Source organism: Lolium rigidum, chromosome 7, assembly GCF_022539505.1.
Source record: "Lolium rigidum isolate FL_2022 chromosome 7, APGP_CSIRO_Lrig_0.1, whole genome shotgun sequence".
NCBI lineage: Eukaryota > Viridiplantae > Streptophyta > Magnoliopsida > Poales > Poaceae > Lolium > Lolium rigidum.
Window position 1 is genome coordinate 354,796,941 of NC_061514.1, and position 13,872 is coordinate 354,810,812.

Sequence of the window (13,872 nt, forward strand, 5' to 3'; positions counted from 1 at the left end):
TCCAAGAACTCAAAACAAACTAGAAAAATATATTCATCTAAGAAGAACCAATTCACCGAAATAAAGGAAATAGAGGATCACTCCGTAAATTACCTGCTGGATCTCGGCCGCCGCATGCACTACCCATCGCCACCAGGCTGCTGTCAGACCATCTCCGGTGTCCGGTCGTATCCATCTCCGTTTTCCGGCCATGGTGCTCGCTCTCGCTCTCCTCGACGAGTAAAACCGCCGGGCCATCTCCGGTGTCAGACCGTATCCATCTCCGTTGTCCGGCCATGGTGCTCGCTCTCCTCTCCTCTCCTCGACGAGTAAAGAGTCAAAGTCTAAGTCATAGTCACACGCGCTAACCGCACGCGGACTGCGACCACGGGCTTCTACTTATAGAGATAGCCATCCAGGTTTGAATTCTGCGAGCCAAAATTCTTAGCGGGAAAAGAGATGAGATTTTCAGTTATCTCTATTCATGGCTTGCTTCAAGAAGAGGAGGGGACGGGCGGCTAAAAGATTGCTAACTTCACGATAGTAGTAAATGATTACATGAAGAGGAGGGAGGTTCTAGGGAACCAAACGCGCACCAAATCAATTAGGCCTTAATTCTGTGAGTTGCATGCACTGGTAGTAGTAAATGATTACATTGTCCCCGCCTCATTTTCTGGGTTGTAGTAGTTATGGTGATGACCTATTCTACAATCTCCATCTCTTCCAAGCCGGATTGCTTAGTTATGGCCAGGAGTTATCTCTTTCCAAGTGAGAGTGCCTAGTTATGGCCCGGTGTTATCTCTTTCGAAAATAGAGTGCCTAGTTATAGCCCAGCTTCCAAAAATCAGAGTGCCTAGCTATGGCATGGCATTTCTTTAATTTCTTGGTTACATATTTCACTAATTTTACCTACTCCCATAGATAATATATACAACATCATTTTAATTAAACTATTCGTCAGATGAACATGTACTCAAATTATCGGGCTGACTAGTTTGCTTCTTTGGTGAATTAAACTTGCTTCCTTTTAATATACAACATATCTGCTGTAGGTATTTCCCTTTCAGAAACAACCGGACTATGATTGCGCTTCTAACCAAATACAAACTTATTTGCATTACAAAGAACCACCATCATGAGTTTACATAATTTAAAAATATTAGAACGTGCGTCCAAGAAATACAAATGAGCTTTGTGCTTCCAACTTTCATGTACAGTAGTACAACTTTTTTGCTTTCATTGACAAAGAGTTCGGGTCCCATGGATAAACAATTCTTGATTATCACACGGTCTAACCGCACACGGACTGCAACCACATGCTTCTACTTATAAAGATTTCTCATAACATACATTTTGCAATAGTAAAGATTTCAGACTTGGAACATGTAGCCAGAAAATTGCCAATTTTATTCATTACTTTGTTTGGTTCACAACATAGATACACAAGTAAACTTGGATCACCTAGCTACTAGGAGCCAAGTGCAAACTACATGAGTTGGACCATCACATGACCACCAGCCTGGAGCAAATTGGAGTCTCAAATTCCAGCCGCCACAAGCATATTCAACCCACTGATTTCTTTTTACCATCTAAAACAAGAGAAAACAAGCTTCAACTCAAAGAATTTTAGGTAAATGCTCACTACATATCTTAACACAAGTGTTGCACAGCTAGCAAAGATCAATATGCAGCCTCTTATTGCCTTCTCAAGTGTACTTGCATCCTCACACTCACGATCTCAGATTCTTCACACCGTCAAATGCCATAGCTATTCTTCACACCGCCAAATGCCATACCTATTCTTCACACCGCCAAATGCCATACCTCCAGAGCCTATTTGTTGCTGTACAAGTGAAACCTGCAACAAATAATTATCAAGACTTGTAAATGCTGCTATACAAGGGGCAGAGAAAATATCAAGGTATGTCCCTGTTCAAAGAGGAACAACCTTCTTGATATTCCAATTGGTCACAAATTAAGCGCATAAACGATCATATTCTGGTTTCTAAGGGATGTAACACAAGTACAGGGGCAGAACAGATCAAGGTATGTCCATCTAGTATCTAGTAAATTCAGTTAACACAAGTACAGGGGCAGAACGGATCAAGGTATGTCCCTTTTCAAAGAACCAAGCATGGAATCTCTACCTGCCCGAGGAAGAACATTGCCGAGGAGCGGGACATCTCCGCAACATCAGGAACGGTGCAGCTGCTGGCGATGAAGTCATCGGCGTTGAACCCGGACAGTAAGGACCCCACACCAATAACTCTTGAGCTGCAGCAAACAACCGGGTCGAGCCCTTGTCCTGCTCGAAGTAGAGGTACAACAGCTGCAACTCCTCATGACGTTCTGACCAGATTTGCACATAAAAAAATAGGGCTTAGATTCACATTCAAGGCAAGCAAGCAAGATAAGTACAAGCACATAATGCACATTAGCTAGCTAGCACCATGAAAAACCCAATAGATAGCATCAGGTACACATGCACATCAAGTCAAGTGTGCCTCTACTACCAATACACTTGTGCACGAACGACACAGACATTAGGAAGCAAGGGCGCCAAACTAGTACCTCTTGCGCTGGAGCAAACAACCAAGTCGAACTCTCCTCCTGCTCAAAGTAGAGGTGCGGCAGCCACAGCTTCTTGTGACATCCTACCCACATTCACACATTGAAAAATGTAAGAAGGCTCAGATTCACAATCAAGGCAACCAAGCAAGATAAGTGCATGTAACCATCAAAATTAATTAAGTAGAAAAGCACAACCACAGAACTACAATCTAGTGATTTTCTTTTTAAGATTTGTAAAACTCAATGACGACAGACTTTACGCGGTTAACGCTAATGTTTCTTCCATGCACCCTTCAACATTATCCACGAGTTCAAACTTTAGCATCCAGCGAACATGACACATATTTCAGGATACATACGAAAGGGGGTGAGTCGGGGCCTTTAGCTTTTAGACCTTGAAACCGGAGCCGGAGAGTACCGCTGCCTGCAAGGGGTGTTTTGCATCCGGTTGCGGATCTTGACCTAGTCAGATGCCCTCGTCGTCCAGGGCATTCTCCAGCTCCTCAAAAAAGATTCCTTGATGACGTTCTTGACGGAACATCTAGTTGGATATACTCCAGCTGCTCATAACCGTCAGCACCATCGAGATTCACAAGGAACCTGAATACATCACAAGCCATTAGGCACCTAATTATTCGAAGCAAAAAATACTTTCAAATTTACCAAATACAGATCCAACCCATTCATGATCATGCACAGAGAATACAAATATATGTCATGGATCAATACAACTTAAGCTGAACAGGAACTGCCACCCTAATCTACTTGGCCAAAGTTCTAGACATAAACATGTACCTTAAAAATAAATGGAGCAAAGCTTAACCTCCAGAAAAATACATGAAACTAAGTGCTATATGTCGTCAAGATTCACTTGAAATTGACAGAAGGTTGCAAAATCCTTGTCATGAGCATATCACTAGTGGGATAATCTATAGCAAATGGAAAATTACAAAGCAATAGATGGTGTCCAAGTGGTAAGTGATTCTTCTACTAACAAACATCAAATGGCTGTAAACATGGTAAATAGCCACTTCATTTTTCAAACAATGGGAAACATTTTTATCTTTCATATGTAACAGTAGAAGCGAACAAGTATGGTATATACGAAAAACCAAAACAAAATACAAACTAAAAAACTTAAGCTTCTATAGGAGGAACTTTTCAACCTTGATTCAAACGAAGCCAGCAAATTTTGTTTATGCAAAGAGCAAAAAATAATCAATATTACCATCCATTCAATTATACATGTTCCTTAGAATTAAGTGTAATAATATATCAAAAAAAAGACATGAAGGAATCATTCACGTTCCATTTAACTTTGCTGAAATCAGAGATCCAACTCTATACCAAATTCTGTACCAAATAACAGTTCATGGACTGCCACAACTTAGCATGAACGGGAACTGCCACCCTAGTCGACTTAGCCAAAGTTCAAAACACACGAGTGGCTGAAAAATAAAATGTAGCTAAGTGCTAGCTCCCAGATATAAACAATTACATATCCCTTCATTTGACTTTAGGGCGAGGGATTCCTCTTTAGCGTGCTCGAAATAATTGAGAACAGGATCAAGAAATTGGTTAATTGGTAAAGATACAGAATGTTCTTGTTTTTCGTTGGAAAAACCAACGCTGAGATCCAGGACATGAATAAGCTCAAGTCATTCAGTATAAACCAAACCATAGTTTTGTCTCGATGAAACAAGCATCACATGATTTATTACAAACCATTCAGCAAACCATTGCATACCATGAAAAATTGGTCTAGCAGTGGTAAAAAAAGATGAAACATGCAAAAAAATAGTTGAATATGCTCCAGGCTATATAACGATGACCTACTGCAGCAGCAGTCCGTCTAGATCTCACTCTCTTGTACCTAATCAATCCACTGCATCATCAGTTGAAGAAACAAGAAGAAAAACATGGATTCGGCAGCCATGGTTTCCATAATTCCATTGCTACAAGATCAAGCAGCCACGACTCCATTGCACGTTTGCGCAATGGCTAGCACAAACTTGGCCTTACAAACCAAAAACTAGCTAACACATCAAAGTGCAGCCCAAACAAACCATGAACAAAACCTAGAAACGGCAGCTACAAGTATCAAACAGTAAGAGACAGTAACAACCGGGAAGATCAATCTTTTTGACACTCTCAGGATTATCAATCCCAGTCTGGTGAAGCAGAATGCTCTATCGAATACACTAGTCTGTGTAAAGTACAAAAGCATAAGTTTGAATCATGGGCCAACTAAGCTACTTAGTCAACTAGCTAGCAACAACCTTACATGATACTATGATAGACCAACCTAATTCTCAGTGTGTCAGAGGTTATACTGGGTACTAGTACTTTGACTAACTTTACTTGTGGCAAGGCAAGCCATGCAACCTATGCCAGACAAGATCCTTTTCTTAGTTAGAATCAAGGTTGGATGATTAGTGTCACTAAAACCTTTGACTGCTATGCTAGCACATTCTTAATTTAAGCATCAAGTAGACGGACATGGAGAGTGTCATGCTTTGAACAAAAGTAGTACCCCCCCCCCATTATGTTCTATGCTAGTACTAGCACACACATGCAACGAGCACTGTCATGTCTACTACGCATAAAAACTTTACGAAGAAGATCAAGGTGGGTTCATCCTACCCAAATATCCTCTCCTCTCCAAGACCTTCCAAATGGGGATAGAGAGAGAATACGAGAGGAGTCTCACCGGCCATGTTCCCAACAAGGACAGGGCCGAAGTTCTCCGCGGCCTATATCTCCACAACAAAGCACGTACAGGAACAAGGAGAAACTAATCCCGAGACGCAAAGGAAGGCCTCCTGGAGCGCCAACTCCAGCCTTACTTCTCCAACGTCCTGCAAATACAGTATGCACGCTTAGTGATAGCAATCTCGCGTGTTCACAGACATGCCGGCGGAATACCAACAAACAAGGAACACATAACAACAAGAAAACAACTTTTTTAGCTATTTAGAAGTCAACGGATATTGGCAATGAAATGGAAAACCAAACATAGCAGCACCAATGGGTATGCAGTGAAGAAATACCGCAGCAAAGCCTAACAAGAACAACTTTGTTTAGCTTGTTCTTCCCCACAAGGAAATGTACAATCTTCGAACATATCAATTTTTTAAAATTCTTGATCGATCTGGAATGGACTCGATTCAATACAAACCATTCAGCAAAACACTGCATAGTATGACGAATTGGTCTAGCAGTGGTAAAATAAGATGAAGCATGCAAAAAAAATAGTTGAATATGCTCCAGGCCATACATCTCACTCTCTAGTACCTAACCAACCAACTGTAACATCAATTGAAGAAACAAGAAGAAAAACATGGATTCGGCAGCCATGGTTTCCATAATTTCATTGCTACAAGATCAAGCGGCCACGACTCCATTGCACGTTTGCGCAATGGCTAGCACAAACAAGAGCACTTACAAACCAAAAACTAGCTAACACATCAAAGTGCAGCCCAAACAAACCATGAGCAAAACCACTAATTAACCTTTTACTCCTAGTCTTAGTTCAATCCAATTAATATAAGCGTGAGGCAATCAAATTTGTGTAAGCACCAGACAAAACCATGGAGAACAAGATTCTGCACCGCATATGAAATTATATGCTGCAATTAACTTGAGCATGGCCAAGGAGGTACCTTTGGATGCATTGTCGAGGTCACCGCGGTGAGCCTTCGTGACAAGCAGCTTGACACCACCTGAATACAGCAAAACAATTGAAATGAGGAACGCGTGTTTTATTGTGCTTTCATATGCAGCACTTATGATGTGAAATATACCAGATGCAGTACCAGGGTTTGAGAACTTACATCTGTTGTTTGCAAGAGAAGGGTTCCAGCAGTCATTTGATATCAGGAGTTGCTACAGGGATCGTTGCCATGCACGAGACGCTGAACTGGGAGAAAATCAAGGCATCCTCTTTCACAAGCCAAATCCCAAGCGACCAAAAAAAAGGAGAATATAGATCAAATTTGCGAAAGATGCAACAACCTTAAACTTTATTTTGTTATAACTAGTAAGCTGTGATTAGAAATTGCAGGTGCCCATGAAGATAAACTTCCTGGTCACCTCACATGTAACAATAAGAAATTACTAGGATGATGCTTCAATGCATACCACAACAAGTGCATTTTAGTTGCAAAGAAGTATACCTATTAGCTAAAATAGAATAAGGTTGAGATCATAGGATCAACAGACTTCAGGATCCGATGTGCTCACATTACAAGAGAATTGCTGGTTAGTTGCGGACCTTGGATACAAAAATGTGTAAGCTCCTACCCAGACCAATCTATACAAAGTCATTGCACTCATGCTAAATCAAAAATGTCCTCATGAACCTACAAACAGCAACTACAAGTATCAAACACTAAGAGACAGTAACAACCAGGCAAGATCATTTTTATTACACTACCAGGATTATCAATCCCAGTCCAGTGAAGCAGAATGCTATATCGAATACACTAGTCTGTGTAGTCTGTGTAAAGTACACAGGAAGAACAGAAGAAGAAGAAAATCACAACTTTGAATCATGCGCCAGCTAAGGGACTTAGTCAATTAGCTAGCAACAAATTTACATGCTGGATCAAACTAATTCTTAGAGCGTCAGAGATTATACTGGGTACTAGTACTTTGACTAACTTTACTCGTGGCAAGGCAACCTATGCAACCTATGCCAGGAGAGATCCTTTTGTTAGTTAGCATCAAAGCCGGATGATGATTAGCGTAACTAAAACCTTTCACCGCTATGCTGGCACATTATTAATTTAAGGATCAAGCAAACACATGCAACGAGCGACATGCTTTGAAAAAAATAGGTATCCCCTCAATCTCTAATATGCTAGGACTAGCACACACATGCAACGAGCACTCGTCATGATCTACTACGCTTAAAAAACTAAAGAAGATCAAGTTGCGTTCGTTCTACCCAAATCGCCACTCCTCTCCAATACTTCCAAATGAGGATAGAGAGAAAATACGAGAGGCATCTCACCGGCCATGTTCCCGGCGAGGACAAAGCTGAGGTTCCTGATAAACTTATCCTGAGACGTAGATGAAGGCCTCCTGGAGTGCCACCTCCAGCCCCACTTCTCCAACGTCCTGCAAATACATTGTGCACGCTTAGCAACACCAATGAGTATAAAGTGAAGAAATACTGCAACAAAGCCTAAGAAATGTACAGCTTCCTAGATATCAATATTCTAAATTCTAGATCGATCCGGAATGGAAACAGGGGTGACCCAAACTGTTCTTGGGATGCTTAAGAGATAAAGAAGCAAAAAAATCGAAACTGTTCATGCATTTGTTCTTTCGTTATTACCTACCAAGCAAAAACGCTTGGACACTAAAACTTGTGTGCCAATATGTACGTACTGCTTGGACCAAAACAGAGTTCGACCATATTGATCTATGTCATAGTGAAACCTAGAGTTGTACTACCAACATACAATACTGCGACTCGTGCATGCTAAACGTATACCTTAAAGTTTAGGACTCGAGGCGAGACCAAGTACCATTTTTCTAGCTGACTGGAACGATCTATCTTCCTCCTCTTCATCTAAAATCAAAACAAACCACTATTTAATTCCTCGCCGGGTACATGCAACACAAGAGCACTACAACATATATTGCCAATGGACATTGTCGTTATTTTCTCAAATACATATAACAGTTTGAGTCACCAATTTGTAATCATGAAAACCATTGAAGAAAAATCCCCCTTGTCTTGTGCTGCCTTTTTTTTGGCCAGGTAGGTGTCAATGGGTCTGACAACTAATTCTCTTTGTTTCAGTCTTCCCAAACTTCTCACTTTCATTCTCATTATAACAATGCAGGCACTTGATTGAATGTAAAGATCAGTACCCATTAGATGGCGAAAGTAACTACACCTCCATTTGCTAGAATATGTTGAATGTTATTAAGTTAATACGGTCAATGTGAATATTACACTTGTTTGAAGAATAAAATCTCTTTCATGTTCTTTATGAACAGAAAGAGAAGTGTCATACTTTTAAGCTATCAAGTTACCATAGACGGAGTACTAAGTAAAATAAAAATAGGAGTTCAACCAAGTACCATCTGTCAACTATTTTCCTAAAATGGTGAAACCATATGCGACAACAAAGCAATACGAAGGCAAGTATATATAAAAAAGTTTCACATGTTATCAGTTATATACTACCCGTTTCGAATAAGGCGTCCGTTTTACAGCTTTTGTTGACCAAAAATTACTTTAAATAGATAAAGATTGTTTGTATAAATTAGTATCATTAAAAGTGCTTTCTACGAATCCAACGATAGTATATACATATAATAATCAAAATTTTGTTGCTCAATTTTTATGGTCATATTCGCTTGAAACGGAGGTAGTATATTGTTGGAGATGAAGAAAGTGACACATAATTATCAGAGTACAAGACATGCAAAGATCATGAACAAAGTAGATATAATCCATTCAAACTCACATTAGCAATAGAGAGATAACATTGGATTCTGGTAAGCATGTGGATATTGATGCCATAGATGAGAACACACATAACAATTACCTGCTATATAGAAGCATATAATTAAAGCACCTTGAGCATGTACTTTCTCCTCGTCGACACAACCATAACCTACGAATGGAAGTAAGAAACTGATCAACCCTCATTGTGACAGAAATATTTGCATGGTCGGAACACAAAACTGAGAATGTATGTTGCAGTCATCAATTTTAAGCCAACACCAATGACGATTTTGATGTAGCATATATAATGCCCAGAAAACAAAGCATTCAACATATGTAGATGAACGACGACAACATATGGATCATACTGGTCAGTTCCATCAGTGCTAGTCATGTATGGTGTTAGATCCAACTTTGTTGGGGTGCAACTTTCTTGTTTAGTTTTCCAAATTTACCGCTCCGATAAGCACAATAAATTATATTATGCACAACTTTCATGATACAACAACATTGATATAACCAAGATGATGCCCTAACCTGGAATCTTATGAGTAGTGATATTTATAGCTTGACGAACTCCAAGAAGCTTCCGCACTTTGACATAGTCACCGCATCAGCACAATAGCAACCAATAAGTTAGAGAAATGTCATCCGATTTAGATTTTGTCTGTCCATGGATTGATGATTCCAGATGGCTTTCATATTCAAATTACTTTAGCTATAAATCAACTCTTATTCAGAATTTAGAAGTCACCAACTCCCAGAACTCAAAATGACATGACAATGAGGCTAAGTTTAATCTATTTAGCATTATTAAAAGTGAGTAATGTATCTTTGTGTAGTTATGAAGAGGTTTCAACGGACCAAGGAAATCGGTAAGTTACTGTCAAAGAACCAACACTACCACATGAAGCAAAGTAGCAAACATACCTAGTGGCAGAAGATAATCCTAAAGGAATAAAAACATATTCTCATGGATGTGTACGGCATTCATGATATATTCTGTTAATGCCTTCCTCGTCATTTCTCTCCTCCCCGGCGTTGAGAAGCTCGCGGTCTCCCTCACCTCTACAACGAATAGTCCATGTGAGTACTTTGATGACCTACTAGCTACTGTTGTACTTTATACCTGCTTGAACATGCATGTATGTTAGCTGGGTGGACTTCATATTCATAATTCTGTGAAACGGAACATGCTCTGTTTTTTTTAACTAATAATATTTTGCTAAAGTACTGAACTTGTTAACACTGAGCTAATCTATTGCCCTCTTTCAGAGACAGAGTAAAAGCAAATAGGCAGTTTGGCTGGGAGCTGTGAACTCTGATGCAGCAACTGGTTAAACACTTGAACCTAAACACCATGATGATTATGTTGACGATTCCTTGCTGGTCATGTACGAGGAGCACTGATCAATTGCTGAAGGTGATCGAGCAGATAGTTTTCCAATAGAGCAAACTGATGTGATCTTCTGGATTATCTCCGAAAACAAAGTTACTTCTTGGATCAGAAATCATGCTAATAGTTATGCCTTTGTACTAAATTTTGTGACGCCACTTCTCAAGTACCCATTCAATTTTACTGGTTCCTTACATATTAAGTGTAATAATAAAAAAAAAGACATGAAAAATCATTCACGGTCCATTTGCTAGCTCCCAGATCAAGGACATGAATGAATAAGCTCAAGTCATTCAGTATAACCCAAACCGGAGTTTTGTCTCGATGAAACAAACATCGCACGATTTATTACAAACCATTCAGCAAAACATAGCATAGCATGACAAATTTGTCTAGCAGTGGTAAAATAAGATGAAACATGCAAAAATTAGTTGAATATGCTCCAGGCCACACGACGATGACCACCTATTGTAGCAGTCCGTCTACATCTCGCTCTCTGGTACCTAACCAACCCACTGCAACATCAGTTGAAGAAACAAGAAAAACATGGAGAATTGATCGGATCCAGCAGCCATGATTTCCATTGCTACAAGATCGAGCAGCCACGGCTCCATTGCAAGTTTGCAGTAACTAGCACAAACTTGGCCTTACAAACCAAAAACTAGCTAACACATTGAAGTGCAGCCCAAAAGAACCTTGAACAAAACCACTTATTAATCATTCACTCCTAGTCTTCCAATTAAAATAAGCGTGAGGCAATCAAATTTGTGTAAGCACCAAACAAACAAATGGAGAACAAGATTATGCACCTCATATGAAAATAAATGTTGCAATCAACTCAAGCGCGACCAAGGAGGTACCTTTGTATGCATCGTCGAGGTCACCGCGGTGGGCCTTGGTGACAAGCAGCTTGACACTACCTGAATACAGCAAGATGGTTGAAATGAAGAACACGAGTTTACTTGTGCATTAAGTTCAAGCACAACTTATCATGTGAAATATACCAGATGCATTACTAGGGTTTGAGAGCTTACGATCTGTTGTCTACAAGAGAAGGGCCTTGGTGACAAGCAGCTTGACACTACCTGAATACAGCAAGACGGGTGAAATGAAAAATACGTCTTTAATCGTGCATGAAGTTCAAGCATAACTTATCATGTGACATATACCGGATGCAGTACTAGGGTCTGAGAGCTTACATCTGTTATCTACAAGAGAAGGGTTACAACAGTCATTTGATATCAAGAGTTGTTGGGATCATTGCCATACACGAGACGATTAACTGGGAGGAAATGAAGGCAGACTCTGTCACAAGCCAAATCCCTGGCGACCAAACAAAAAAAAGATCAAATTTGTGAAAGACGCAACATCCTTAAACTTTATTTTGTTCTAACCAGTAAGCTGTGATTAGAAATGCAGGTGCTCATGAAGATAAAATTCCTAGTGGCCTCACGTGTAACAAAATAAATTACTAGGATGGTTTAGTGCATATCACAACAAGCACATTTTAATTGCAAACAAGCATACATATTAACTAAACGAAAATAAGGTTGATCAACAGACTTTAGGATCTGATGTGCTCACATTACATGAGCTCAATATATGATGCTACTGGTTAGTTGCGGACCTTGGATCAATCTATACAAAGTTATTGCAGCCATGCAGTATAAAACAAAAATGTCCTCATGAACCTACAAACAACAGCTACAAGTATCAAACAGTAAGAGACAGTAACATCCGGGAAGATCAATCTTTTTGACACTCTCAGGATTATCAATCCCATTTTGGTGAAGCACAATGTTATATCAAATACACTAGTCTGTGAGCAAGGAAGAAAAGCATAAGTTTGAATCATGCACCAACTAAGCCATTTAGTCATTTAGCTAGCAACAACCTTATATGATAGATCAACGTAATTCTCAGAGCGTCAGAGATTATACTAGGTACTAGTACTTTGACATCAAGGCCGGATGATTAGCATCACTAAAACCCTTTCACTGCTATGCTAGCACATTCTTAATTTAAGGATCAAGCACACACACATGGAACTTCTGTCTGAAAGTTACTGATGTATTCAGCAAAAACAGAGAGAGCTTAAGTTACTAAACAAGGGAAGTACAAAAGCATACAACTATTCAAGTGCAAATCTGAGAGGCAAAGCAAGAATAAATACCAACCAATCAGAAAACAATGTTTAACAACACTATGTTATTACTCCTGGAAGATGAGCAATGGAAATAATTGGCCCAATATGTGTTAATTTTATTACAAAAAGGAAATTAAGTGCAACCTAATTCATATCGACCAATACAAGCAAAAAATACATTATCTCTTAACGACAGCATGACTCCTGAAGTATGCACAAGATTGAAGTTTGGAGTTTTTACTAAAAGCTCGGCCCTTTTCATGGCCGCAACTCAGCCAAAAGAAAAAGATTCCAAGAGGATTAGGCCGAGCAGCCAAATTCGGAAAGTTCCCGAGATTCCGCCCAGTGTAGTAACGTCTCAGACGGTCAGACCCAGTGTTAAATACAAACTTACATTGGATATAAGCCATAGAGAAGTTTAAGTGGAAGGGAAGGTAAAACAAGCAAACTTACATTGGATATAAGCCTTGGTCGAAACCACATCCTCCATTGCATATGTACTCTGATCCATACACAGTGGCTAACCTGCGGCATTTTGAGCATGACTGGAACCATCACCGCTGATCGTGCACAAGACTTGCACTCATCATAGTACAAAGGAAACCTGTGGTATGTGTAGAATTTTAAATTGTCATCTTTCATCATGAATAGACAACACATGGAAGAATAAGCTTAGGCATTTAAATCACTTGCACTCTTGCAAGTCCATAAAAGAGGTCTACCTCTGTCTTTATGGGATGCTTGATTCTTTTTTCGGATGCTTAGTAACTACGATTATGAACCAAATCACAAATTCGCCAAAAGTGTACGCACACGACTAAACTAAGAGCCGAATAGCATTACCTAGATTGATTTCCAAAAGGATGCTATACATTTTTTTTTAAAAAAAAAGAGGATGACTAAATAGAATAAAAGAGACAGAGTGTGAAACATACATCAAAAACCGTGGAGCTATAAAATACAACTGCGAAGAAGCTATACAGACTCTGGAATGATACACAAGTAAATACTTCTGTGCAAGTAAGATGATAAAACAGGAGCACTAAAAAAGATTGCCATAGGCCATAGAATCCCTGCAGGTGAACACCAGCCAACCTCAAAGCAAATGACATGATGTCTAAACTAATATGTTCCTATGTTTCCCATGGGGCAAGGTCTCTAAGATGAGCAACTGTCTTGTGCGGAAGGCAACCCCTGTTGCGAGCGGCGGCAAAGTTTTCAGTGCACGTACAAATCCACTGAGTTTTTTGAAGTCACCACCCAGTATCCACAAAGAGGTAAACCGTTAATCAAAGGCAAACACAAAGCATAAAA

The 13,872-nt window shown here is 39.7% G+C and overlaps 3 long non-coding RNA genes across 3 annotated transcripts; 1 reads left to right on the forward strand and 2 right to left on the reverse strand.

Moving 5' to 3' along the window:
- Positions 1–1,607: 1,607 nt before the first annotated feature.
- Positions 1,608–2,675, reverse strand: LOC124676443. The gene is made up of 3 exons (XR_006993633.1): positions 2,551–2,675; positions 2,127–2,328; positions 1,608–1,837 (listed from the first exon to the last, which is right to left on the reverse strand). It is a non-coding gene; the product is annotated as an uncharacterized LOC124676443 (long non-coding RNA).
- Positions 2,676–10,056: 7,381 nt separating this feature from the next.
- Positions 10,057–10,517, forward strand: LOC124676444. The gene is made up of 2 exons (XR_006993634.1): positions 10,057–10,102; positions 10,292–10,517. It is a non-coding gene; the product is annotated as an uncharacterized LOC124676444 (long non-coding RNA).
- A 449-nt stretch (positions 10,518–10,966) lies between these two features.
- LOC124676442 lies at positions 10,967–13,117 on the reverse strand. Its single transcript, XR_006993632.1, has 4 exons — positions 13,012–13,117; positions 11,612–11,735; positions 11,447–11,497; positions 10,967–11,332 (listed from the first exon to the last, which is right to left on the reverse strand). It is a non-coding gene; the product is annotated as an uncharacterized LOC124676442 (long non-coding RNA).
- Positions 13,118–13,872: the final 755 nt, after the last annotated feature.